Raw genomic sequence first — 27,042 nt, forward strand, 5'->3', positions numbered from 1 at the left:
CCATGGCTCACGGGCCCAGCCGCTCCGCGGCATGTGGGATCTTCCCGGACCGGGGCACGAACCCGTTTCCCCTGCATCGGCAGGCGGACTCTCAACCACTGCACCACCAGGGAAGCCCCCACAGACAATTTTTAGAGCTTCACTTCCTTTTATGCTTTATAACTTAAGATAATTATAGATTTGTATGCAGTTGTAAAAAGTAATACAGAGAGCTCTCATATACGTTTTGTGCAGGTTGCCCCAGTGGTAACATCTTGCATGATTCTAGTACAATTTCAAAACCTGAAACTGACACTAATACAATCCACCAACTTTATTCAGATTTCACCAGTTTTATCCATACCCATTTGCATGTGTGTGCATTGAATTCTATGCAATTGTATAACATCTTTAGATTCCTGTGACCCATTGAATCTACACAACAATTCCATCACATGGATCTCTCATGCTACTTTTGAAAGAGCCACAGCCATTTTTCCTACCCCTACCCCCAACCTCAGCTCTTGGCTACCACTAATCTGTTTATCATCTCTTTAGTTTCATCATTTCAAGAATGTTATATATAGTTGACCCTTTAATAACATGGGTTTGAACTACATCGGTCTGCTTATATACAAATTTTTTTCGAACAAGTACTACAGTACTACACAATCTGTGGTTGGTTGAATCTATGGATGCAGAACCATGGATACAAAGGTCGGTAAAGTTATACTTCAACTGTATGGTATGTCAGCACCCCTGAGCTGTTCAAGGGTCAAATGTAAATAATATTCTACAGTAAGTAACTTTTTGAAGCTGGATTTTAAAAATTCAGCATAAAGCCCTTGAGATCCATCCAAATTGTTACCTATATCAGTTGTCAATTCCTTTTGTTGAGTAGTATTCCATGGTATGAATGTACCACAGTTTGTTTAACTATTCACCTGATGAAGGATATGTAGGTTGTTTCCAGTTTTTGGCTATTAGCAATAAAGCTGCTATAAACATTCATGTACAGATTTTTGTGTAAAAGTAAGTTTTCATTTCTGTGGGATAAATGCCAGAGAGCGCTATTTTTGGATTGTGTGGTACTTGCGTGCTTCGTTTTTTAAAAAACTGCCAAACTATATTTCAGAGTAGCTGTACCATTTTACTTTCCCACCAACGAGTGATCTGGCTTCTCCACATCCTTGACAGCATTTGATGTGACTAATATTTTTTATTTTACCTATTCTGATAGATAAATAATGACAACTCATTGTGATTTTAAGTTGCATTCTCCTAATGATTAATGATGTTGAACCTCTTTTCATGTGTTTATTTGCCATCTGTATATCCTTTCCAGTGAAATGTCTGTTCATATCTTTTGCCCATTTTCTAATCAGATTGTTCTTTTGCTCTGGAGTTTTGAGATCTCTTTACATATTCTAGATACGAGTCCATTGTTGGATATGTGGTTTGCAAATATTTTCTCCCAATCTGTAGTTTGTTTTTTTCATTCTCTTTACAGGGTTTTTTTTGCAGAACAAAAGTTTTTAATTTTGATGAAATCCAATTTATCAATTTGTCTTTTTATGAACCATGCTTTTCTGTCAAGTCTAAGAACTCCTTGCCTAGGTTCTGAAATTTTTCTCCTATGTTTTTCTCTAAAATTTTATTTATTTATTTATTTATTTTTGGCTGCGTTGGGTCTTTGTTGCTGCGCATGGGCTTTCTCTAGTTGTGGCGAGCGGGGGCTACTCTTCGTTGTGGTGTGCAGGTTTCTCATTGCGGTGGCTCCTCTTGTTGCAGAGCATAGGCTCTAGGCGCGCGGGCTTCAGTAGTTGTGGCTCAAGGGCTGTAGAACGCAGGCTCAGTAGTTGTGGCACATGGGCATAGGTGCTCCGTGGCATGTGGAATCTTCCTGGACCAGGGCTCGAACCCATGTCCCCTGCATTGGCAGGTGGATTCTCAACCACTGCACCACCAGGGAAGCCCTTCTCTAAAATTTTAAAGTTTCACTTTTTACATTTAAATCCACATTCCATTTTGAGTTAATTTTAGTGTAACAAGACTTCCTTTTTATGCTTATGGATGCCTTTTAAAAGCCTAGTATCAATAATTAAATATGGACTGGATGATATCCTATGATGGGGTTTGTATGTAAGATTTCTTGTTTGGTTGTAGCATGAGAAACAGTAAAAGCACCTTCAGATTGCATAATTTCAGAAGATTCACGAGCACCTGTAATCAGAGGCAGAACAGCAGCAAGTGACAGACACTAAAGTTAAATGTCACACTTCCTAGAGGCACAATCGACCAGATGATTCAGGATAAAAGAAAAATGATTTTGAATGTAGGGACCATATATAGGGCTGAAAAAAAATTTTTATTTTGCCAACATTGTCTAGGCAATTTATCAAATGTTCAATCATTTGGAGCTGTGGAGACCTAAGCAGTAGTGAATACATAAAGGACTAAAAACAAAGCAACAAGCTTTAACCACAGAACTGCAGAACAAATCTCCTAGCTTGCTCTTGGTGTTACTAACATGACAATGGTTGCACTGGCCATTTTTTTTTTTTTTTTTTTTTTTTTGCGGTACGTGGGCCTCTCACTGCTGTGGCCTCTCTCGTTGCGGAGCACAGGTTCCGGACGCGCAGGCTCCACAGCATGTGGGATCTTCCTGGACCGGGGCACGAACCCGTGTCCCCTGCATCGGCAGGCGGACTCTCAACCACTGAGCCACCAGGGAAGCCCGCATTGGCCACTTTTGTTCAGCATATTTGTTCAGGGGTCAGTAAACTATGGTCCACAGTCTAAATATGGCCTGATGCCTGTTTCTGTAAGTTTTGCTGGAATGCAGCCACGTCCATTTTAATGACTCATACATAATCTGCCTGCTTTTGCACTAGAATGGCAGAAGTGATGAGTTGTGACAGACTGCATGATCCAGAAAGTCTAAAGTACTTACTCTCAGGCCCTTTACAGAAAATTTTTTGTCAACTCTTATTCTTGGCTGACAAATGCTGACACAACTATGTGAAAAGCACCCTGGTATAAAATATTTCTAAGGTGTGATATCAACTGTTTGGAACAAAATAACATAAAGGCAGCAGCGCCCACCCACATCAACTTAAAAGAAATCTACCTTGAGGGGTAAATGGCTTTCTTTTTGAAGCTGAAATTCCTGCTAACACAACTCTAAGCATTGTTCCTGAGTCAGTACTCAGATTTCAGTTTGTGCTCCTGAACATCAAATGTGAAGGTGTTTATAAGCAAGTGTCTATGTTATTTGGTAATAGAAATCCCACAAATTTAAGAAAATATTTTTGTATGAAAGTCAGCAAAATAAGTCATCTCCATTTTATGACCATTGTTCAAAAAATTTACATTACGTATCTCAGAAAAGTATTAACATTCATTTCAAATTTACCCTCTGGCCTCAATAGGACACTAGCCAGAACTTCAGCTATGCACAGTTCCAGGTAGAGTTTAAAACTGCACATTGTCTTCTTGTCCCTATACTTAAGGTTGCTAAAGTCAAGACGTAGGGCATGTGACAGTGCCAGTCATTAGGCTGTAGTATGTCAGCTCCAAAACCAGCCTTCCAGACTCTGTGATTATAGATTTCTGCAGACCTCCCATCTGCTTTGCTAGCTGGCTTCTTCTGCCAATAGGGATGTGTCAGGGGGTGACTTCAAGTCAAGGGGATGGAGGGGGGACTCGCTATTTCTTTCAGTGGTGCCCCAGCTATGGCCATTGGCAGTAGCAACTGGTTCCAGTCTCCAGCTTTGTCACACACTCTCAAAACTGCCTCATCGGACATCCCTGGTGGAGCAGTGGTTAAGAATCCACCTGCCAATGCAGGAGACACAGGTTCAAGCCCTGGTCCGGGAAGCTCCCACATGCTGTGGAGCAACTAAGCCCGTGCACTGCAACTACTGAGCCCATGCACCACAACTACTGAAGCCCATGTGCCTAGAGCCCATGCTCTACAACGAGAAGCCACCACAATGAGAAGTCCACACACCACAACAAAGAGTAGCCCCTGCTCGCCACCACAAAGGCCCAATGTAGCCAAAAATAAATAAATTTTAAAAAACAAACTGTCTCATCATGGCCCTTTCACCCACCAGCACCAGCCAGGTAGCACCCCTGCTCAGAGGTCTGAGTTCCAGCTTTCCAGGGGCCTCTCCTCCAAATTGCTAGGTTCTGCGAATCCCAAATTCTTCCCTTTGTTCCCCCAGACTTAGGGATGATGCCCATATTCTGAAGTTACTATCTCTGTGTGTTACCTCATGGTTCCCTTTCTGCTTTTTTCAGTTCTCCGATTCTAGCCTGGCCAATTTCTTATATTAAATTCTCTCTAGTGGAATACCCAGCGAGGCTTGTGTTTTCCAGACTAGACCCTGACTGAACCAGGAAGTATGTCACAGATCAACACTGACACATATGCATAAGAGTTGGAAAAGAAACAGATCTATGCACTAACTTGTTGTGCCTCTTTGGCCAAATTATTTCTCTTCCCTAAACTTACTAATATTCACTGAATAACTACCAAAATCTGTATTTAGAATAAGTAAATATGTCAATGGGAGCTTCTCAACGGAAAAAAATCAGTAAATAAATATTCTGAAATACTATATGAGGTCCTGTTGGAGGGCACTGATGTATGTTTTTTTTTTTTTTTTTTTTTTTTGCGGTACGTGGGCCTCTCACTGCTGTGGCCTCTCTCGTTGCGGAGCACAGGTTCCGGACGCGCAGGCTCCACAGCATGTGGGATCTTCCTGGACCGGGGCACGAACCCGTGTCCCCTGCATCGGCAGGCGGACTCTCAACCACTGAGCCACCAGGGAAGCCCGCATTGGCCACTTTTGTTCAGCATATTTGTTCAGGGGTCAGTAAACTATGGTCCACAGTCTAAATATGGCCTGATGCCTGTTTCTGTAAGTTTTGCTGGAATGCAGCCACGTCCATTTTAATGACTCATACATAATCTGCCTGCTTTTGCACTAGAATGGCAGAAGTGATGAGTTGTGACAGACTGCATGATCCAGAAAGTCTAAAGTACTTACTCTCAGGCCCTTTACAGAAAATTTTTTGTCAACTCTTATTCTTGGCTGACAAATGCTGACACAACTATGTGAAAAGCACCCTGGTATAAAATATTTCTAAGGTGTGATATCAACTGTTTGGAACAAAATAACATAAAGGCAGCAGCGCCCACCCACATCAACTTAAAAGAAATCTACCTTGAGGGGTAAATGGCTTTCTTTTTGAAGCTGAAATTCCTGCTAACACAACTCTAAGCATTGTTCCTGAGTCAGTACTCAGATTTCAGTTTGTGCTCCTGAACATCAAATGTGAAGGTGTTTATAAGCAAGTGTCTATGTTATTTGGTAATAGAAATCCCACAAATTTAAGAAAATATTTTTGTATGAAAGTCAGCAAAATAAGTCATCTCCATTTTATGACCATTGTTCAAAAAATTTACATTACGTATCTCAGAAAAGTATTAACATTCATTTCAAATTTACCCTCTGGCCTCAATAGGACACTAGCCAGAACTTCAGCTATGCACAGTTCCAGGTAGAGTTTAAAACTGCACATTGTCTTCTTGTCCCTATACTTAAGGTTGCTAAAGTCAAGACGTAGGGCATGTGACAGTGCCAGTCATTAGGCTGTAGTATGTCAGCTCCAAAACCAGCCTTCCAGACTCTGTGATTATAGATTTCTGCAGACCTCCCATCTGCTTTGCTAGCTGGCTTCTTCTGCCAATAGGGATGTGTCAGGGGGTGACTTCAAGTCAAGGGGATGGAGGAGGGACTCGCTATTTCTTTCAGTGGTGCCCCAGCTATGGCCATTGGCAGTAGCAACTGGTTCCAGTCTCCAGCTTTGTCACACACTCTCAAAACTGCCTCATCGGACATCCCTGGTGGAGCAGTGGTTAAGAATCCACCTGCCAATGCAGGAGACACAGGTTCAAGCCCTGGTCCGGGAAGCTCCCACATGCTGTGGAGCAACTAAGCCCGTGCACTGCAACTACTGAGCCCATGCACCACAACTACTGAAGCCCATGTGCCTAGAGCCCATGCTCTACAACGAGAAGCCACCACAATGAGAAGTCCACACACCACAACAAAGAGTAGCCCCTGCTCGCCACCACAAAGGCCCAATGTAGCCAAAAATAAATAAATTTTAAAAAACAAACTGTCTCATCATGGCCCTTTCACCCACCAGCACCAGCCAGGTAGCACCCCTGCTCAGAGGTCTGAGTTCCAGCTTTCCAGGGGCCTCTCCTCCAAATTGCTAGGTTCTGCGAATCCCAAATTCTTCCCTTTGTTCCCCCAGACTTAGGGATGATGCCCATATTCTGAAGTTACTATCTCTGTGTGTTACCTCATGGTTCCCTTTCTGCTTTTTTCAGTTCTCCGATTCTAGCCTGGCCAATTTCTTATATTAAATTCTCTCTAGTGGAATACCCAGCGAGGCTTGTGTTTTCCAGACTAGACCCTGACTGAACCAGGAAGTATGTCACAGATCAACACTGACACATATGCATAAGAGTTGGAAAAGAAACAGATCTATGCACTAACTTGTTGTGCCTCTTTGGCCAAATTATTTCTCTTCCCTAAACTTACTAATATTCACTGAATAACTACCAAAATCTGTATTTAGAATAAGTAAATATGTCAATGGGAGCTTCTCAACGGAAAAAAATCAGTAAATAAATATTCTGAAATACTATATGAGGTCCTGTTGGAGGGCACTGATGTATGTGTCTCAGGATAACCTTTCTTTATTTGTTAAATTTCTTTTTTTTTAAACTTAATTAATTAATTAATTAGGTTGCACTGGGTCTTAGTTGTGGCAGGTGGGCTCCTTAGTTGTGGCTCACAGGCTCCTTAGTTGCAGCATGTGGGCTCTTTAGTTGCAACAGGTGGGCTCCTTAGCTGCGGGTCGCGGACTCCTTAGTTGCAGCATGCGGGCTCCTTAGTTGTGGCATGTGAACTCTTAGTTGTGGCATGCATGTGGGATCTAGTTCCCTGACCAGGGATTGAACCTGGACGCCCTGCATTGGGAGCGCAGTCTTATCCACTGCGCCACCAGAGAATTCCCCTGTTAAATTTCTTAAAATTAATTATTTTAATAAAAAATGATACATGCCAGAAGGACTATCATCAAAAACACTACAAATAAAAAATGATGGGGAGGTTGTGGAGAAAAGGAAACCTTCATACACTGTTGGTGGGAATGTATATTGGTGCAACCACTGTGGAAAACAGTATGGAGGTTCTCAAAAAACTAAAAACAGAACTACCATATGATCCAGCAATTCCATTCCTGGGTATTTATACAAAAAAAATGAAAACACTAATTCAAAAAGGTACATGCACCCCAATGTTCATAGCAGCATTATTATTTTTTAAATTTACTTATTTTATTTATTTATTTTTGGCTGCGTTGGGCCTTCGTTGCTGCCCGAGGACTTTCTCTATTTGCGGCGAGCGGGAGCTACTCTTCATTGTGGTGCATGGGCTTCTCACTGCGGTGGCTTCTCTTGCTGCAGAGCATGGGCTCTAGGTGCACGGGCTTCAGTAGTTGTGGCTCGTGGGCTCAGTAGTTGTGGCTCGCGGCTCTAGAGCGCAGGCTCAGTAGTTGTGGCGCGCGGGCTTAGTTGCTGCGTGGCATATGGGATATTCCCAGACTAGGGCTCAAACCTGTGTCCTCTGCATTGGCAGGCGGATTCTTAACCACTGCGCCACCAGGGAAGCCACACAGCAGCATTATTTGCAATTGCCAAGATATGGAAGCAACTTAAATGTCCATCAACAGATGAATGGATAAAGAAGAAGTGGTACATATATAAAATGGAATACTACTCAGCCATAAAAAAGAATAAAAATTTGCCATTTGCAAAAACATGAATGGACTTGTAGGATATTATGCTAAGTGAAATAAGTCAGACAGAGAAAGATGAATACTGTATGATATCATTTAAATGTGGAATCTAAAAGATAAAACAAACTAGTAAATATAACAAAAAAGAAACAGACTCACAGATATGGAGAACAAACTAGTGGTTACCACTGGAGAGAAGGAGGAGGGAAGAGGCAAGATAGGGTTAGGGAATTAAGAGGTATAAACTACTACGTATAAAATGAATAAGTGGGACTTCCCTGGTAGCGCAGTGGTTAAGAATCCGCCTGCTAATGCAGGGGACACGGGTTCGAGCCCTGGTCCGGGAAGATCCCACATGTCACAAAGCAACTAAGCCCGTGTGCCACAACTACTGAGCCTGCGCTCTGGAGCCCGTGAGCCACAATTACTGAGCCCGTGTGCCACAACTACGGAAGCCTGTGCGCCTAGAGCCCATGCTCCACAACAAGAAGAGCCACTGCAATGAGAAGCCTGCTCACCGCAACGAAGAGTAGCCCCCGCTCACCACTAGAAAAAGCCCACATGCAGCGCCGAAGACGCAACACAGCCAAAAAAAAATTTTTTTAATAAATAAATAAATGAATAAGCTATAAAGATGTATCATACCACACAAGTAATATTGTCAATATTTTATAATAACTATAACTTTTAAAAATTGTGAATCACTATGCTATATACCTGAAACTTATATAACATTGTACATCAACTATACCTCAATTAAAATATTTTTAATGATACATGCATATAATTTTGTTTTATTTTTTTATTGAGGTATATATCCAGCTCCAAATTTGTGATTCCAACTTTGAGGTCTAATAGGCATCCTCTCCAAATGTTCTTCATCACAGAAATGGCACCACCACACATCCACCGGCTCAGGAAAAAATCCCAGGAAGCAACCTTGGTTCTTCTCCTCACTCCAGTTGGTTCCACCTCCAAAAGACATCCTGAATCTACTTCTCACCAGTCCCCTATTATCCATTAATTCCAGCTGCCATCATCCCTTACTGTAAAAGCCACCTAATTTGTCCCCCTGCCTCCGCTCTTAGCTATCTCCTCCATTCTTCATCCAATCCCTTAAGACGTAAGTCATATCAGGGCCATGCCCCTGCTTAAAATCCTCCACTGGCTTCCCACTGCAACAGGAACAAATCCAAACCCCTTATCATGGCCTACATTACCATACATGTTCTTGGCCTTGTCCACATCTCTGCACTCGCTTTTCCTTGAGCCTGGAATATCTGTCCTCAAGGTCCTCACCAGGCTTCTTTCTCATCCTTCAGCTTTCAGCTTAAATGCCACCTCTGAAAGGCCTTTCCTGACCTCCCAATGGAAAGTCTTCTCCTCCCCTCTCCCAACTCTCTAGCACCTAATTTTAGAAATTATTGTATTCACTTGTTTTGGAGTTCCCTCTGTTACCTCTCCCCCAACACCTACACTGGAAAGCTTCCAGACAGCAGGGACGCCTTTGTTAAGTTCATCCCCCGAAACAGTTCCTGGGATAGAGAAGATGCTGAATAAACTGGGGTTGGCTGACAGAGTCCACAAGCTTATCCAGGGCTCTTACGAGGTTTTTGTTTGCTGCAGGGGACATGGTCCCCTTAATTGCTTGCTCCCATTCTCAGTGGAGTAGGAGTGGGACTGGGGCAAGGGTAGGGAGGTTGGAGGCTAACCACCACCCCTCCTCTGCCTTCCCCTCCCCTGCCTTCCCCTCCCCCTCCCCCCATGCGTCCTTTCCTGCCCCTCCCCCCTCCTCCTACCTGCTCCGTTCTTCCTCCTCTTACCCGCCCCTCCTTCACCCCACCCTGTCGCGTGTCCGACCCGAGGGCGCTCTCCGTGTCGCGCGGACGCTGGAGCGCAGGGACCCGACCGCCGGCCGCGGAGGGAGGATGGCGCTCGAGGCACTGCGCTTGGGGCTGTTGCTCCTGGTCTGCTGGGACTCGGCAGGTAACGCTCACCTGTGGGCCTGCTCCGCGGAGGACCGGCCGAGGAGTTACCGAGAGGGGGTCTCGCTGGCGACTGCCCCTGCCCCTTGGCGCCCCTCCGCGCACCCGTTACTGGCGGTTCCAGGCCCGCCCAGCGGTTGTCTAGGGACACGAACTTGGGGATGTGAGGGGCTGGCGTTGTGAAGCCAGCAACCCTCTGTAGTTCTTGCTTGGGCTTCGTTCCCAGCATCTTCTTAGTGACCCTGCTGTCTGCTCTTTCTCCCTTAAAGCAGATTTCCTGGAGCCCAAGATCGGGAGTTGGGTTTTTATGTACCAGGGGCCCTACGGAACCTCAGCAGGAGATGTACAGGAATCAGGAATTGTGAATGCCAAGTGCGCCAGGCACTCGGGGGCTCATGAGAAAGGGGCCTTAGTCCAGCCAGACTTGATGCCCATTTAAAATGGAGTTAAAGTGGTAACACCTAATGTCAAATGTTGCATTTATTACCTTGAGCCACAGAGGAAAAGAATACTGTGAGTTACTGAATTACTTCTCTGACTTTTGGGGTTTTTTTAGCCAGGAAAAGCTGATTTTTTATTTCTTAAATACTAAATACTGTGAAGGGAGAGGGGCAAAAAGGTCCCCTGATGATGGAGGGCCATGGAGCAAAGAGTAGAGATCATCAGCAAAGGTCCTGTGAGCATTAGGGAAGCGCGGGGTGCCGCAGTTAGGGTCTTCCTGCAGTGGCTTTTGTATATCAGCCTGGAGCTTGCATCTCTTGGCAAGCCTATCACTGAGGTAGATGTCGCTCAGTGGGGGCTGTGGGTTCACTTTCCGCTGGCTCTGAATGTCCTGCTAGATAATAGCGACCCATTCTGGGGGGACTGCAGCTGCCCAAAGTTCTGTCTCAGCTGAAGCTCCATCATGCTTGTCTCGGGAGCCCCCCTCAAGGAGCAGTAGGTGGACCTTGGGACACGGCCTCTACTGCTGTTGTTCCAAGGGCTGGGTAAGCATTCTCCAGCTGTGGCTCAGGGGAAGTTCTCTCTGATCCCTGAACTTCCACTGGCTCCTCAGGAATCGGCTGGGGCAGGGGGCGGGGCGGGTATCACCAACCCTGCAAACATATCTGAGGATGGAATCAGGGCCTCTTCTCTCATTTTTGTTATGTAGCTCCAAATTCCTTTCTCAAGCAAACTTATTAGGATGGTCAGTTACAGAGCTGGTACCAAATGTTCTCTGTGTGCCTGCTAGGAGAAGTGCCAGAACACAACTGAACATACTTCTTAGGGGTTCTTCAAAAGCTGGACGTGGGAGAGAAAAGGAGAAGGTGTGGCCTGTATAAATCACAAGCTGGATTTTAAAAAACCCTTATGAAGAAGAACTGACCTTTATGACATCCTTTAAAATGTCTGTTTTCTTCTTGCCTCTTTGAATGCTCAATTTGGTCAACATTCAGAATACAGAACAGTAAGAAACCACTTGTATCGTTTCTACTGATATGTGAAGCTGACAACAGTTTGGGTTGGGTGCTGGTTTTCAGGTCTGACCTGCCACTTTTGAAACAGTGGACTGCTTCTTTAGAAACCAGATTCTCAGGCAGGCTCTTTGATACAGATCACAATGTACAGGTTGGTTGAAAATAGCTCAGGCCTTGGATACCTCAGGGCTTTCTTTCCTTTAATGTTCCCTTTGATGATTTAGAGGATCCTAAGCCTAATAGTTACACCTTATACTAGGCATTTTATGTATATTAACAAATTAAATTCTGTGGAAGTAAAGGAAGACCAACCAAATAACTAGCAAAAGCTACTTATTCAACATGCACCCCAGTACTCACAGCAGCACTATTTACAGTAGCCAAGACATGGAAGCAACCTAAGTGTCCATCGACAGACGAATGGATAAAGATGTGGTACATATATACAATGGAATACTACTACTCAGCTATAAAAAAGAACGAAATAATGCCATTTGCAGCAACATGGACGGACCTAGAGATTATCATACTAAGTGAAGTAAGACAGAGAAAGACAAATATCATATATCACTTAAATGTGGAATCTAAAATATGATACAAATGAACCTACCTATGAAACAGAAACAGACTCAGACAGAGAACAGACTTATGGTTGCCAAGGGGGAGGGGGAGGGAAGGAAAAATTAGGAGTTTGGGATTAACATATGCACAATACTATATATAAAATAGATAAACAACAAGGACCTGCTGTGTAGCATGGGGAACTATATTCAATGTCTTGTAGTGACCTAAATGGAAAAGAATCTGAAAAAGAATATATATATATATATATATATATATGAATGAATCACTTTGCTGTACACCTGAAACTAACACAACATTGTAAATAACTATACTTCAATTTTTTAAAAAGGTTAATAATAATAAAAGCTAGTTATTCGGAGCTTGATGTAGCAAGTGAGTTAGCCATGTCACTTGCGTCATTTTGGCTGAGACTCAAAGGCAGAGAGTGGGAAGGCTTTAAAGTGGGAAAAAGGGAAAGCATCAGGTATGCCCTGATTAAGGCTGTTGGCATGGCGAAGCTGTAGGTGGCTAACTAGAAGCAGGCGTCCTATTTGAATTGTTAGAAGGACATATTTGGCTTTCTCTGACTGGGCCTAAGTTGGAAGCAGGGACAAAATTTAGGAAACTATCAGTTTCCCTAATCAAGTCCTGGCCATTTGGGGCCAATTGTTACAGAGCTTACTGTTTGGCTCCCTGGATGTCACTACAGATAGCTATATGATTTCTTACATGTCTGACTCTAGCAGACTGACTTCCTGGACTGGTTATTCTAAATAATGTGTTGGTTTCCTGGGCAGCTTGCTAAGGTTGTGGGTCAGAGTTCTTAATATCTGGTCTGACACTGTCCATTTGTATATGCAGTCTCTCATTTCTCACGATGACCTTGTAAGATAGATAGATATTATTATTTTACATATGGGGATATTGACCTCAGTGGGTTAAGGTAACTTTGAGTATTCAATTTAGTACAGACCTTTTCCAGGAAACTTTCCCACCCTGTTTTCTTCCTCCAAAGCAGACATAAATGCACTTTCTCTGTGCTTCCATTCAAACTACACTGCATTATCATCACCACCATGCTAGTGTAGGGGAGGAAAAAAATCTTTCCTCTACCCTTCTAAGTTCTCAGCTGGGGCCCCTATAACAAAGGACAGGTTAACAAGAGAAAAATAAACATTTAATAACAAGTGCATTGTGCATACACATGGGAGCACTCAGAGATGAGTAGTTCAAAGAGATGGCTTAGAAATCTGCCTTATATAGCATCTTTACCAGAGAGCAATAAGTTTGTAGATAAATGACAGGACAAAGGAAAATGGTTTCAGGCTTCCAAGGGCGGCAAACACTGGGAAGATAAATAATGGGAGGAAACTAATGGGGTAAGGTTTGTTTGCAGATTCCTCAGGTCCCATCTCTGGACTGATAAGAGTCCAGAGTCATCTCCAGTAAAGGAGAATTTATATCCTGCCTTTAGGCAGAAAAGGGGAAGGGAGAGAGAGTTGTACCTTAACTGCCTTTAGCTCAAAATAATTTTTATATCAAAGAGCCATATTTGGGGGCTGACATAGCCTGGTTTCCTTCAACAGTGAATGCTTAGATACCAGTGTTCTCCATTATTTGTACAGAATAACTCACTTAATCCTTTATAGCACTAAAAGTAGGTACCATTATTATCCTCCTGGTCAAGGTCACATGGAAATGGTGGAACTGTGGTTCCAACCGAGGCATTCTGACTCCAGATCCAGTGCTCTTCACTAGCCCATCAGAGCACTGAATTGTAATTGTCTGTCTCCCTCCAGTAAACTGTATATTTTGTGGTCAAGGATGATGTCTTGTTATTTGGTGCCCAATCTTCAGCACTTAATGGGTGCCCAATAATACTTTTGCTCAGATGACTCAGTTTTCTTGGGTTTGATTTTCTTTCAGAAAAATTGGGATAATAACAGCAAAAACTCACTCTGGCATCTTCCATTTAAGCAACTCACATACGACCCTCTCCTTTCTCTCTGAAGTTTCCACAGTAGATCACTCACTCACTGGTTGTAGATAGACTACTGTCTTGTATGACTACTCTCTTGTAAAGTCGAATATTTCCATCAGTGGAGTTGTATTCTTACCAAGACTCAAGTGTGTGTGTTCACAGGCCTGTTATGTGAGTCTCCAGTCTTATTTTAATTAAAAATATAAAGACAGCATAAACATGAGTGTAAAGAGATAAGCCATTTATATGAGAACTGTGTCAAATGCTTTTGAAAGACTTGCTAAAAGACAAAACGCTAAAAACAAAAAAATTGCTCTTGAATTAGGTGTAGGTAAAACAATGGTAAATAACTGGGGAATCGTTTTTTAATTGTACATTACCTTGTTGTAACGTGTCTTTAAATTCTCAATATTTAAAATGGGTAGTTTTACCCACCAGGAGATATTTAGACTGTCATTTTGATTGTCTAACTGGGGAGCTGTTACTGGCATCTAGTGGATAGAGAACAGAGATGCTACTAAACTTCCTACAATGCACAGGGCAGCCTCACACAACAAAGAATTATCTGGTCCAAAATATGAATGGGGATTGAGAAATCCCATTTTTAAAGAAACCAAAACAGGAAATCATAGGTGATTTATTATGCGTATCATTTTTGCAGTGATAGTGCAAAGAACTCTAATTAGTTGAAACATTCATAGGAAAAGTCTTATGTCTTATGTCAGGTAGGATTAGATTCAGCTGCAAGAAACAACGACTCAAAATAACAGCTCACAGAGCTGCCATCTTAGGATGTGGGCTTTGGCCTCCCGGTCTGTAAGATAAAAAGTAGCACTCCATGCACCCAGGAGCAGGATGGAGGAATGGACAAAGGAGAATAAGAAATGGGAGAAGCAGAGGACAGGTACCAACTTTCTTTTAAAGGAGGTTCCCAGAAGCTACTATACAATAGTTCCACTTGTATCCCATCAGCCTGACCTTGATCATATGGTCATACCTAGCTGCAAGGGAGGTTATCTTAGTGTAGGTAGCATCACAGCTGGCCATGTGCTTTGTCATTGTCTTACATCAAAAGATTGGCATCTGTTTTCAGAGAAAACAGATTTTTTGTTATTGTTTCCCTGTTAATTGACTTTTTCAATTAAGTGAGCAATTACCACTTGTCCCAATCTCATTGGATAAGAGGGCATCTACTCTCCTGTGGAAGCCCTGGAAGGCAACATCTTAATGAAGCTGGGGCAGCAAGAACACATCAGGCTCCTAAATGGAGATAGAGGGCTGAATGGAGGATGGAAAGGGTAAAAAAAGTTCTTTACTTTAGAGTTTGGCCCATGGCCAGCCCTGCTTAACTCTTTATAAATCCAGATATCAGTAGAAATGTGTAGTTCATTTATTAAGAATGCTAAACAGTGTGACTTACTCTGAAGTGAGGAATGGTAATCACTACTAAAATATACACACACAAACAGAAATACAGCAGGCCATATATTTAACCCATTATTAAAGTGGGACTCTGCACATCATTTGTGACCATTGTGACCATTTCTAGTCTTGGCCCTGCTAGGGACTAGTGGCTGTGCATAAGACATGTTACGTCTCTGTTCTCGATTCCATTGAATCTGAGGGTTGAGTTCCATGACCCCATATCGGTTTCTTAGGGCTGCCATAATAAAGCCACAAACTGGGTATCTTACACAATGGTAATGCACTGTCTCACAGTTCTCACGGCTAGAAGTCCAAACTCAAGGTGTTGGCAGGGTTGCTTCCTTCCGAGGGAGAATCTGTTCTATTCCTCTGTCCTAGTATCTGGTAGCCTCAGGCATTCCTTGGCTAGTTAATGGCATTCTCTTGGTGTCTTCACATGATCTTCCCTCTGTGTGTGACTCTGTGTCCATATTTCCCTTTTGATAAGGACACCAGTCATATTGGATTAGAGCCAGTTCTACTAACCTTAAGTTGATTACCTATATAAAGACCCTATTTCCATATATGGTCACATTCTGAGGTACTGGGGGTTAGGACTTTAACATATCTTTCTGGGTGGACACAATTAAACCCATAACAACCCCTGAGATCTAATTCTGAACCTACTGCTTTCTTTAATGCTGTGGCTTAAATGCCAGTATCTTAAAAGTCCAGACAGGATTCCCGAGTGTGTCTGGGCATTATGCACAGGGATTAGGTGGAATGTAACAGGACATTCTCATGGAGATGGTAGTGGAGAACAATTTATGAAGCTGGAGGATAGTAAAGTAGGTTCGGTGACATATCTTGGACTTTCATTTAAAAATCAGCCAGACAGAACCTTCCTCTGAGGTCCTTTTCTTACATAGCAGGTACTGACTCATTGCTTCAACACTGCATCTGATTTTTGCATTAGAAAAACCTTTTTTTTTTTTTTGTGGAAAACAGAAATCTTTCTGTAGGCTGTTTCTAGGAAATCTAGGAAAATGTGGGTGTTTGCCCTCCTCTCAGCTGTTTTGTGATGAGAAAGTCTCAAGGTATTCTCCAATTTCTGTCTTCCTTTCTCTTTTCCAGCCAGATTGCAATCAGTATAAATTACCAGGATGTCCCAGGGACTTTAGCCCTGTGTGTGGAAGCGACATGTCCACTTATCCCAATGAGTGTACTCTGTGCGTGAAAATCAGTTAACAATTTTACAGTATAAACTAGCCAAGTTTTCTTTAGTTCTTCTCATGAATTTTGATTACTTAGGAAGTTGTGACTCTTTTCTTGGACATAAGAATCAAATGAGACATAAGTAGTTCTATTTTAAGACTGACATTTTAAAAAACACAGAATCCTCCAGTGCATTTTCTAGGTCAAAGTTAGAGAATAAGGTGTGTGATTAATCAGTTATAGACCAGATAATTAAGTGATGTACTATCAGGGATGGGTAGTTTCCAAAATTTAAGAATATATTTAGGATTGTAGCTGCAGTGCATTTTGCAGCCCCATTGGTCGAGCCTGTGCTGGGCACTGAGAAAGAAGACCTGGGTCTCCCACCCAGTGTCTAGGGACAGTTCCAGAGTAATGAATCAGTATGTCTTCAGAGGAATGAAAGAAAACAAGGAAAGGAATGGTAGCTATTTCTGGGTTTTGAGGCAGGTCATGGAGCTGAGGCCCTACCATGTAGACCCCAGCCCATAAACAACCCTACCCGTCCTGGCACAACTTGAAGGGGAACAGGGATGTGCCCCAGAGCATCAAGTTCCCTCAGAATGCATTGTCCCTCAGGAGACAAGATGGGGGAGTAGAAGGACTTGAGCTCACCTCCTCTCACAAAAACACCAAAATCACAACCAACTGCTGAACAACCATCGACAAAAAAAGATGGGAACCTACCAAAAAAGATATTCTACATTGAAAGACAAAGAGGAAGCCAAAACCAGATGGTAGGAGGGGCACTTTCGCAATATAATCAAATGCTATACCTGCTGGTTGGGCAACCCTCAAACTGGAAAATAATTATATCACAGAGGTTCTCCCACAAAAGTGAGAGTTCTGAGCCCCATGTCAGGCTCCCCAGCCTGGGGTTCTGGCAATGGGAGGAGAAGTCCCCAGAGCATTTGGCTTTGAAGGCCAGCAGGGCTTGAGTGCTGGAGCTCCACAGGACTGAGGGAAATAGAGACTCCACTCTTGGAGGGAGCACACAAGGTTTCACGTGCACTGGGACCCAGGCAAAGCAGTGACTCCACAGGAGCCTGAGCCAGATGTAACTACAGGTCTTGGAAGGACTCCTGGGGAGGCAGGGGTCGGCTGTGGTTCACTGTGGGGGCAAGGACACTGGTGGCGGAGGCCCCAGGGAATATTCATCAGCATGTGCTCTCCTGGAGGTCGCCATCTCGGCACCAAAACCTGGCCCCACCCAACAGCTTGCAGGCTCCAGTGCTGGGACAACTCAGGCCAAACAACCAACGGGGTGGGAACACAGCCCCACCCATCAGCAGACAAGTTGTCTAAAGCTGTCCTGAGCCAACGGCTGCCTATAAACAGACCCCTTGACATGGCCCTGCCCACCAGAAGGACAAGACCCAGCTCCATACACCAGTGGGCAGGCACCAGTCCCTCCCACCAGGAAGCCTGCACAAGCCCCTGAACCAACCTCACCGACCAGGGGACAGACACCAGAACCAAGAACTACAATCCTGCAGCCTGAGGAACAGAGACCGCAAACACAGAAAGTTAGACAAAATGAGATGGCAGAGAAATATGTTCCAGACAAAGGAACCAGACAAAACCCCAGAAGAACAGCTAAGTGAAGTGGAGATAGGCAATCTGCCTGAAAAAGAATTCAGAATAATGATAGTAAAGATGATCCAAGATCTCAGAAAAAGAATGGAGGCACAGACCAAAAGATATAAGAAATGTTTAACAAAGAGTTAGAAGATTTAAAGAACAAACAGAGGAACTTCCCTCATGGCAAAGTGGTTAAGAATCTGCCTACCAATGCAGGTGACACAGGTTCAATCCCTGTTCTGGGGAGATCCCACATGATGCAGAGCAACTAAGCCTGTGTGCCACAACTACTGAGCCTGCACTCTAGAGCTTGTGAGCCACAAATACTGAGCCTGTGCACCACAACTACCGAAGCCTGCGAGCCACAGAGCCTGTGCACCACAACTACTGAGCCCATGCACTGCAACTACTGAAGCCCGCACACACTAGGGCCTTCGTGCTGTAACTACTGAGAACCCGTGATGCAAATACTGAAGCCTGCATGCCCAGACCCCTTACTCTGCAACAAGAGAAGCCACAATGAGAAGCTGGTGCACTGCAACAAAGAATACACCCCACTCGCTGCAACCAGAGAAAGCCTGCACACAGCAACAAAGACCCAATGCAGCCAATAAATAAATAAAATTTAAAAATAAATCAATAAAGAACAAACAGAGGTGAACAATACAATAACTGAAATTAAAAATACACTAGAAGGAATCAATAGCAGAATAAATGAGGCAGAAGAAAAAATAAGTGAGCTGGAACACAGAATGGAAAACACTGCTAGAGAACAGAATAAAGAAAGAAGAATGAAAAGAAATGAGGATAGTCTAAGAGACATCTGGGACAACATTAAGTGCACCAACATTCACATTTAGGGGTCCCAGAAGGAGAAGAGAGAGAGAAAGGGCCTGAGAAAATATTTGAAGAGATAATAACTGAAAATTTCCCTAACATGGGAAAGGAAAAACTCACTCAAGTCCAGGAAGCCCTGAGAGTTACATACAGGATAAACCCAAGGAGGAACACTCTGAGATACATATTAATCAAACTGACAAAAATTAAAGACAAAAAGAAAGTGTTAAAAGCAACAAGAGAAAAGCAACAAATAACATAAAAGGGAATCCTGATAAGGTTATCAGCTGTTTTTTTCACCAGAAATTCTGCAGGCCAGAAGGGAGTGGCATGATACATTTAAAGTGATGAAAGGGAAAAACCTACAACCAAGAATGCTCTACCCAGCAAGGCTCTTGTTCAGATTTGACAGAGAAATCAAAAGCTTTACACGGCTAGAGAGACCATGTGCTGCAACCACTGAGCCTGTGCACTCTAGAGCCCATGTGCGACAACTAGAGAGAAGTCCACACACCACAATGAAGAGCCCACATGCTGCAACGAAAGATCCCGCATGCACAGCAACCAAGATCCCGCATGCCACAATTAAGACCCAACGCAGCCAAATTAAAAAAAAAAAAAAAGCTTTACAGACAAGCAAAAGCTAAGAGAATCCAGCACCACCAAACCAGCTTTACAACAAAGGCTAAAGGTACTTCTCTAGATGAAAAAGAAAAGGCCACAACTAGAACCAAGAAAATTACCAATGACAAAGCTCACCAGTAAAGACAAACATATAGTAAAGGTAGGAAATCATCCATACACAAATATGAAGTCAAAACCAGGAATCATGAGGAGAGAAGAGTACAAATGCAGGATACTGGAAATGCATTTGCAATTAAGAGACCAGCAACTTAAAGCAATCATATATATAAATACATATATAGATTGCTATATAAAAACCTCATGATAACCACAGACCAAAAATCTACAAAAGATACACATACAAAAAAGAAAAAGCAATCCAAATACAACTCTAAACATAGTCATCAAATCACAAGAGAAAAGAACAAAAGAGGTGAAGAAAAAAGACCTACAAAAACAAATACAAAACAATTAACAAAATGGTAATAAGAACATACATATCAATAATTACCTTAAATGTAATTGGATTAAATGCTCCAACCAAAAGACACTGACTGGCTGAATGGATACAAAAACAAGACCCATATATACCCTGCCTACAAGAGACCCACTTCAGATCTAGGGACACATACAGACTGAAAGTGAGGGGATGCAAAAAGGTAGTCCATACAAATGGAAAGCAAAAGAAAGCTGGAGTAGTAATACTCATGTCAGAGAAAATACACTTTAAAATAAAGACTGTTACAAGAGACAGAAGGGCACTACATAATGATCAAGGGATCAATCCAAGAAGATGTAACAATTGTAAATATATATACACCCAACATAGGAGCACCTCAATATATAAAGCAAATGCTAACAGCCATAAAAGGAGAAATTGACAGTAACACAATAATAGTGGGGACTTTAACATCCCACTTACATCAATGGGCAGATCATCCAGACAAAAAATCAATAAGGAAACACAGGCCTCAAATGACACATTAGACCAGATGGACTTAATTAATATTTATAGAGCATTCCATCCGAAAGCAGCAGAATACACATTCTTCTCAAGTGCACATGGAACATTCTCCAGGATAGAGCACATGCTGGTCCACAAAGGAAGCCTAAGTAAATTTAAGAATATTGAAATCATATCAAGCATCTTTTCCGACCACAGTGCTATGAGATTAGAAATCAACTACAATAAAAAGAAACTGTAAAAAACACAAACTCAGGGAAGCTAAACCACATATTACTAAACAACCAATGGATCACTGAAGAAATCAAAGGAAATCAAAAAATACCTACAGATAAAACAAAAACACAAAGATCCAAAACCTGTGGGACACAGCAAAAGAAGTTCTAAGAGGGAAATTGATACCAACACAATGTTACCTCAGGAAACAAAAAAATCTCAAACAACCTAAACTTACACCTAAAGCAACTAAAGAAAGAAGAACAAACAAAACCCAAAGTTAGTAGAAGGAAAGAAATCATAAAGATCAGAGCAGAAATAAATGAAATAGAGATGAAGAAAACAATAGCAAAGATCAATAAAACTAAAAGTTGTTTCTTTGAAAAGATAAATAAAATTGATAAGCCTTTAGCCAGACTCATCAAGAAAAAAAGGGAGAGGGCTCAAATCAATAAAATTAGAAATGAAAAAGGAGAAGTTACAACTAACACCACATAAATACAAAGGATCATAAGAGACTACTACAAGCAACTACACGCCAATAAAATGGGCAACCTAGAAGACATGGACAATTTCTTAGAAAGGTATAATATTCCAAGACTGAACCAGGAAGAAATAGAAAATATGAACAGACCAATCACAAGTACTGAAATTGAAACTGTGATTTTAAAAGTTCCAAAAAACAAAAGTCCAGGGACCTCCCTGGTGGCGCAGTGGTTAAGAATCCACCTGCCAATGCAGGAGACACAGGTTCAATCCCTGGTCCGGGAAGATCCCACATGCCGTGGAGCAACTAAGCCCGTGTGACATAACTACTGAGGCCACGCGCCCTAGAGGCTGCGAACCACAACTACTGAGCCCACGCACCACAACTACTGAAGCCCACATGCTCTAGGGCCTGCGTGCTCCAACTACTGAGCCTGCGTGCTGCAACTACTGAAGCCCACATGCCTAGAGTCCGTGCTGTGCAAGAGAAGCCACTGCAATGAGAAGCCCACACAGCGCAACAAAGAGTAGCCCAAATCTCTAAGAATCCACCTGCCAATGCAGGAGACACAGGTTCAATCCCTGGTCCGGGAAGATCCCACATGCCGTGGAGCAACTAAGCCCGTGTGACATAACTACTGAGGCCACGCGCCCTAGAGGCTGCGAACCACAACTACTGAGCCCACGCACCACAACTACTGAAGCCCACATGCTCTAGGGCCTGCGTGCTCCAACTACTGAGCCTGCGTGCTGCAACTACTGAAGCCCACATGCCTAGAGCCCGTGCTGTGCAAGAGAAGCCACTGCAATGAGAAGCCCACACAGAGCAACAAAGAGTAGCCCAAATCTCTAGCTGCAACTAGAGAAAGGCTGTGCACAGCAACGAAGACCCAATGCAGCCCCCACCCCCCCAAAAATAGTACAGGACTATATGGCTCCACAGACGAATTCTCTCAAACATTCAGAGAAGAGTTAACACCTATCCTTCTGAAACTACAGTAAGTCCCCTACATATAAACCTTCAAGTTGCAAACTTTCAAAGATACGAACATGCGTTCGCATGTCCAATCACGTGAGTTAGTTTATGTATCTGGCGTACGTTGTCACATGTGTGCATCCTCTACAACTGGTGTGCTTTTGTGTACTTTACTGTACAGTACTGTATAGAGTACAGTAGTACAGTATCTTTATTTCAAGCCCAGGATGTCCAGAAGCAAGTATAAAAGCAGCAGTGATGTAGCTGGTACTGTACTGTACTTTTCAAGGTACTATACTGTAAGATTAAAATTGTTTTCTTGGGACTTCCCTTCCACTGCGGAGGCACAGTGGTTAAGAATATGCCTGCCAATGCAGGGGACATGGATTTGATCCCTGGTCTGGGAAGAACCCACATGCCATGGAGCAACTAAGCTCATGCACCACAACTACTGAGCCTGTGCGCCACAACTACTGAGCCCATGTTCCACAACTACCGAAGCCCACATGCTCTAGGGCCTGAAGGCCACAACTACAGAGCCCATGTGCTGCAACCGCTGAAGCCTGCGCACCTAGAGTCCGTGCTCTGCAACAAGAGAAGCCACTGCAATGAGAAGCCCATGCACCACGACGAAGACTAGCCCCCACTCACTGCTACTAGAGAAAGCCTGCGTGCAGCAACAAAGACCCAACACAGCCAAAAAAAAAAATGTATTCTTTATTTTTTGTTTGTTTGTCTTTTATGCATTATTTGTGTGAAAAGTATTATAAACCTATTACAGTACAGTACTATATAGCCAATTGTGTTAGTTGGGTACCTAGTCTAACTTTGTTGGACTTATGAATGAATTGGACTTATGAATGCACTCTCGGAACAGAACTCATTCATATGTAGGGGACTTACTGCATTCCAAAAAACTGAAGAGGAAGGAGTACTCCCAAACTCATTCTATGAGTCCACCATCACCCTGATACCAAACCCAGAGAAAGATACCACAAAAAAAGAAAATTACAGGCCAATATCACTGATGAACATAGAAGCACAAATTCTCAACAAAATACTAGAAAACCAAATCCAAGAATACATTAAAAGGATCATACACCATGATCAAGTGGGATTTATCTCAGGAATGCAAGGATTTTTCAATACCTGCAAATCAATCAGTGTCATACACCACATTAACAAATTGAAGAATAAAAACCATATGATCATCTCAATAGATGCAGAAAAGGCTTTTGACAAAATTCAACACACATTTATGATAAAAACTCTCTAGAAAGTGGGCATAGAGGGAACCTACCTCAACGTAATACAGGCCATATATGCTAAACCCACAGCTCACATCATACTCAATGGTGAAAAGCTGAAAACATTTCCTCTAAGAACAGGAACAAGACAAGGTGTCCACTCTCATCACTTTTATTCGACATAGTTTTGGAAGTCCTAGCCATGGCAATCAGAGAGGAAAAACAAATAAAATGAATCCCCTCATCACTTTTATTCGACATAGTTTTGGAAGTCCTAGCCATGGCAATCAGAGAAGAAAAACAAATAAAATGAATCCCAATTGGAAAACAAGAAGTAAAACTGTCACTGTTTGCAGATGACATGATACTATACATAGAAGATCATAAATATGCTAAGGGCGTTCTGGAGCAGGGCAGCTGGACTACGGGAAGCGGCAGGCGGAGGGCAGCAGTAGGAAACTCAGGGATCTGGGTGCAAAAGCCCAGGGATAGGAGCCACAGGCATGCTGCATCCCAAGGCTTTGACCCAGGTGCTAAGCCAGGCAACAATGGAGGCATCCAGAACACCCTGCTGCTGAATAACGAGGGATCTCTGTTGGCCTACTCCGGTTACGGGGATATGGACGCCCAGGTCACTGCTGCCATCGCCAGTAACATCTGGGCGGCCTACAACCAGAATGGGAACCAAGCGTTTAATGAAGACAATCTCAAATTCATCCTCATGGACTGCATGGAGGGCCATGTACCCATCACTCGAGTGGCCGACTTTCTACTGTGCATGTATGCCAAGGAGACTGTTGGCTTCAGAATGTTCAAGGCCAAGGCCCAGGCCTTGGTGCAGTACCTGGAGGAGCCTCTCACCCAAGTAGCATCATCATAATGGGTGCTGGTAGAAGCAGGGGTTCAGAAAAGAGAGATGACCATTTGGAGGGGCAGGGCCCCCTGGAGATGCCTTCCTGGATGTGGAGGGTTGGGGAGGACTTTGTTCTTCCCAAGAATAAACTTCAACTCCTGTCTTGAAAAAAAAAAAAAAAAGATGCTAGCAGAAAACTATTAGAGCTCATGAATGAATTCACTAAAGTTGCAGAATACAAAGTTAATACACAGAAATCTCTTGCATTTCTATACACTAACAACAAAAGATCAGAAACAGAAATTAAGGAAACAATCCCATTTACCATTGCATCAAAAGAATAAAATACCTAGGAATAAACCTGCCTAAGGAGGCAAAAGACCTGTACTCTGAAAGCTATAAGATGCTGATGAAAGAAAGTGAAGGCAACACAAACAGATGGAAAGATACACCATGTTCTTGAATTGGAAGAATCAATATCGTCAAAATGACTATGCTATCCAAGGCAATCTCCAGATTCAATGCAATCCCTATCAAATTACCAATGGCATTTTTCACAGGACTAGAACAAAAAATTTTACAATTTGTATGGAAACACAAAAGACCCTGAATAGCCAATGCAATCCTGAGAAAGAAAAATGGAACTGGAGGAATCAGGCTTCATGGCCTCAGACTATACTACAAAGTTACAGTAATTAAAACAGTACGGGGACTTCCCTGGTGGTCGAGTGGGTAAGACTCCGTGCTCCCAATGCAGGGGGCCTGGGTTTGATCCCTGGTCGGGGAACTAGATCCCACGTACATGATGCAACTAAGAAGTCAGCATGCCGCAACTAAGACCCAGCACAGCCAAAATAAATAAAAATAAATAAATAAATATTAAAAAAACAAAAAACAAAAAAACCAAAAAAAAAACCAGTACGGTATTGGCACAAAAATAGAAATATAGACTAATAGAACAGGATAGAAAGCCCAGAAATAAACCCATGCACTTATGGTCAATTAATCTATGACAAAGGAGGCAAGAATATACAATGGAGAAAAGACAGTCTCTTCAATAATGGTGCTGGGAAAACTGGGCAGTTACATGAAAAAGAATGAAATTAGAACATTCTCTAACACCATAAACAAAAATAACCTCAAAATGGATTAAGGACCTAAATGTAAGACTGGATACTACAAAACTCTTAGAGGAAAACATAGGCAGAACACTCTTTGACATGAAATACAGCAATATCTTTTTGGATCCAACTCCTACAGTAAGGAAAATAAAAACAAAAATTTTAAAATGGGACCTAATTAATCTTAAAAGCTTTTGCACAGCAGAGGAAGCCATAAACAAAACAAAAAAACAACCCACAGAATGGGAGAAAATATTCGCAAACGAAGCGACCAACTGGGGATTAATCTCCAAAATACACAAACAGATCATGCAGCTCAAGAGCAAAAAAACAAACAACCCAATCCAAAAATGGGGAGAATATCTAAATAGACATTTCTCCAAAGACATACAGATGGCCAAAAAGCCCATGGAAAGGTGCTCAACATCATTAATTATTAAGAGAAATGCAAATCAAAACCTCAATGAGGTATCACCTCACACCAGTTAGAATGGCCATCATCAAAACGTCTATAGGGACTTCCCTGGTGGTCCCGTGGTTAAGACTCTGAGCTCCCGGGGCTTCCCTGGTGGCGCAGTGGTTGAGAATCTGCCTGCTAATGCAGGAGACACGGGTTCAAGCCCTGGTCTGGGAAGATCCCACATGCCGCGGAGCAACTAGGCCCGTGAGCCACAACTACTGAGCCTGCGCGTCTGGAGCCTGTGCTCTGCAACAAGAGTGGCCGCGATAGTGAGAGGCCCATGCACCGCGATGAAGAGTGGCCCCCACTTGCCACAACTAGAGAAAGCCCTCGCACAGAAACGAAGACCCAACACAGCCATAAATAAATAAGTAAATAAACAAAATGTGGGGTTTAAAAAAAAAAAAAAGACTGTGCCCCCAATGCAGGGGGCCTGGGTTCTATCCCTGGTCAGGGAACTAGATCCCACCCACATGTCTCAACTAAAGATCCCTCATGCCACAACAAAGATCCTGCGTGCCACAGCTAAGACCTGGCTCAGTCAAGTAAATAAATAAATAATTAATTAAAATTTTTTTAAAAGTCTATAAACAAATGCTGGAGAGGGTGTGGAGAAAAGGGAATCCTCCTACACTATTGGTGGGAATGTAAATTGGTACAACCAATATGGAGAACAGTATGGAGATGCCTTAAAAAAAGAATTACCATATGATCCAGCAATCCCACTCCTGGACATATATCCGGAGAAAACCATAATTTGAAAAGATATATGCACCCCAATGTTCATTAGAGCACTATTTATAATAGCCAAGACATGGAAGCAACCTAAGTGTCCATCGACAGACGAATGGATAAAGAAGATGTGGTACATATATACAATGGAATATTACTCAGCCATAGAAAAGAACAAAATAATGCCATTTGCAGCAACATGGATGGACCTAGAGATTATCATACTAAGTGAAATAAGTAAGACAAAGAAAGACAAATATCATATATTATATGTGGAATCTAAAAAAATGATACAAGTGAGCTTATTTACAAAACAGAAACAGGGGCTTCCCTGGTGGCGCAGTGGTTGCGCGTCCGCCTGCCGATGCAGGGGAACCGGGTTCGCGCCCCGGTCTGGGAGGATCCCACATGCCGCGGAGCGGCTGAGCCCGTGAGCC

General features: G+C 42.8%; 1 protein-coding gene and 1 pseudogene across 1 annotated transcript in view; one reads left to right on the top strand and one right to left on the bottom strand.

Moving 5' to 3' along the window:
* The window catches only part of LOC114486568 (DNA-directed RNA polymerase II subunit RPB2-like), a 104,279-nt gene that overhangs the window by 34,290 nt on the left and 42,947 nt on the right, over window positions 1–27,042 (bottom strand). The window lies entirely within an intron of this gene.
* LOC102975713 (ragulator complex protein LAMTOR2-like) lies at window positions 23,686–24,450 on the top strand (annotated as a pseudogene).

The sequence above is a fragment of the Physeter macrocephalus genome, chromosome 7 (genome assembly GCF_002837175.3).
Source record: "Physeter macrocephalus isolate SW-GA chromosome 7, ASM283717v5, whole genome shotgun sequence".
Classification (NCBI taxonomy): domain Eukaryota; kingdom Metazoa; phylum Chordata; class Mammalia; order Artiodactyla; family Physeteridae; genus Physeter; species Physeter macrocephalus.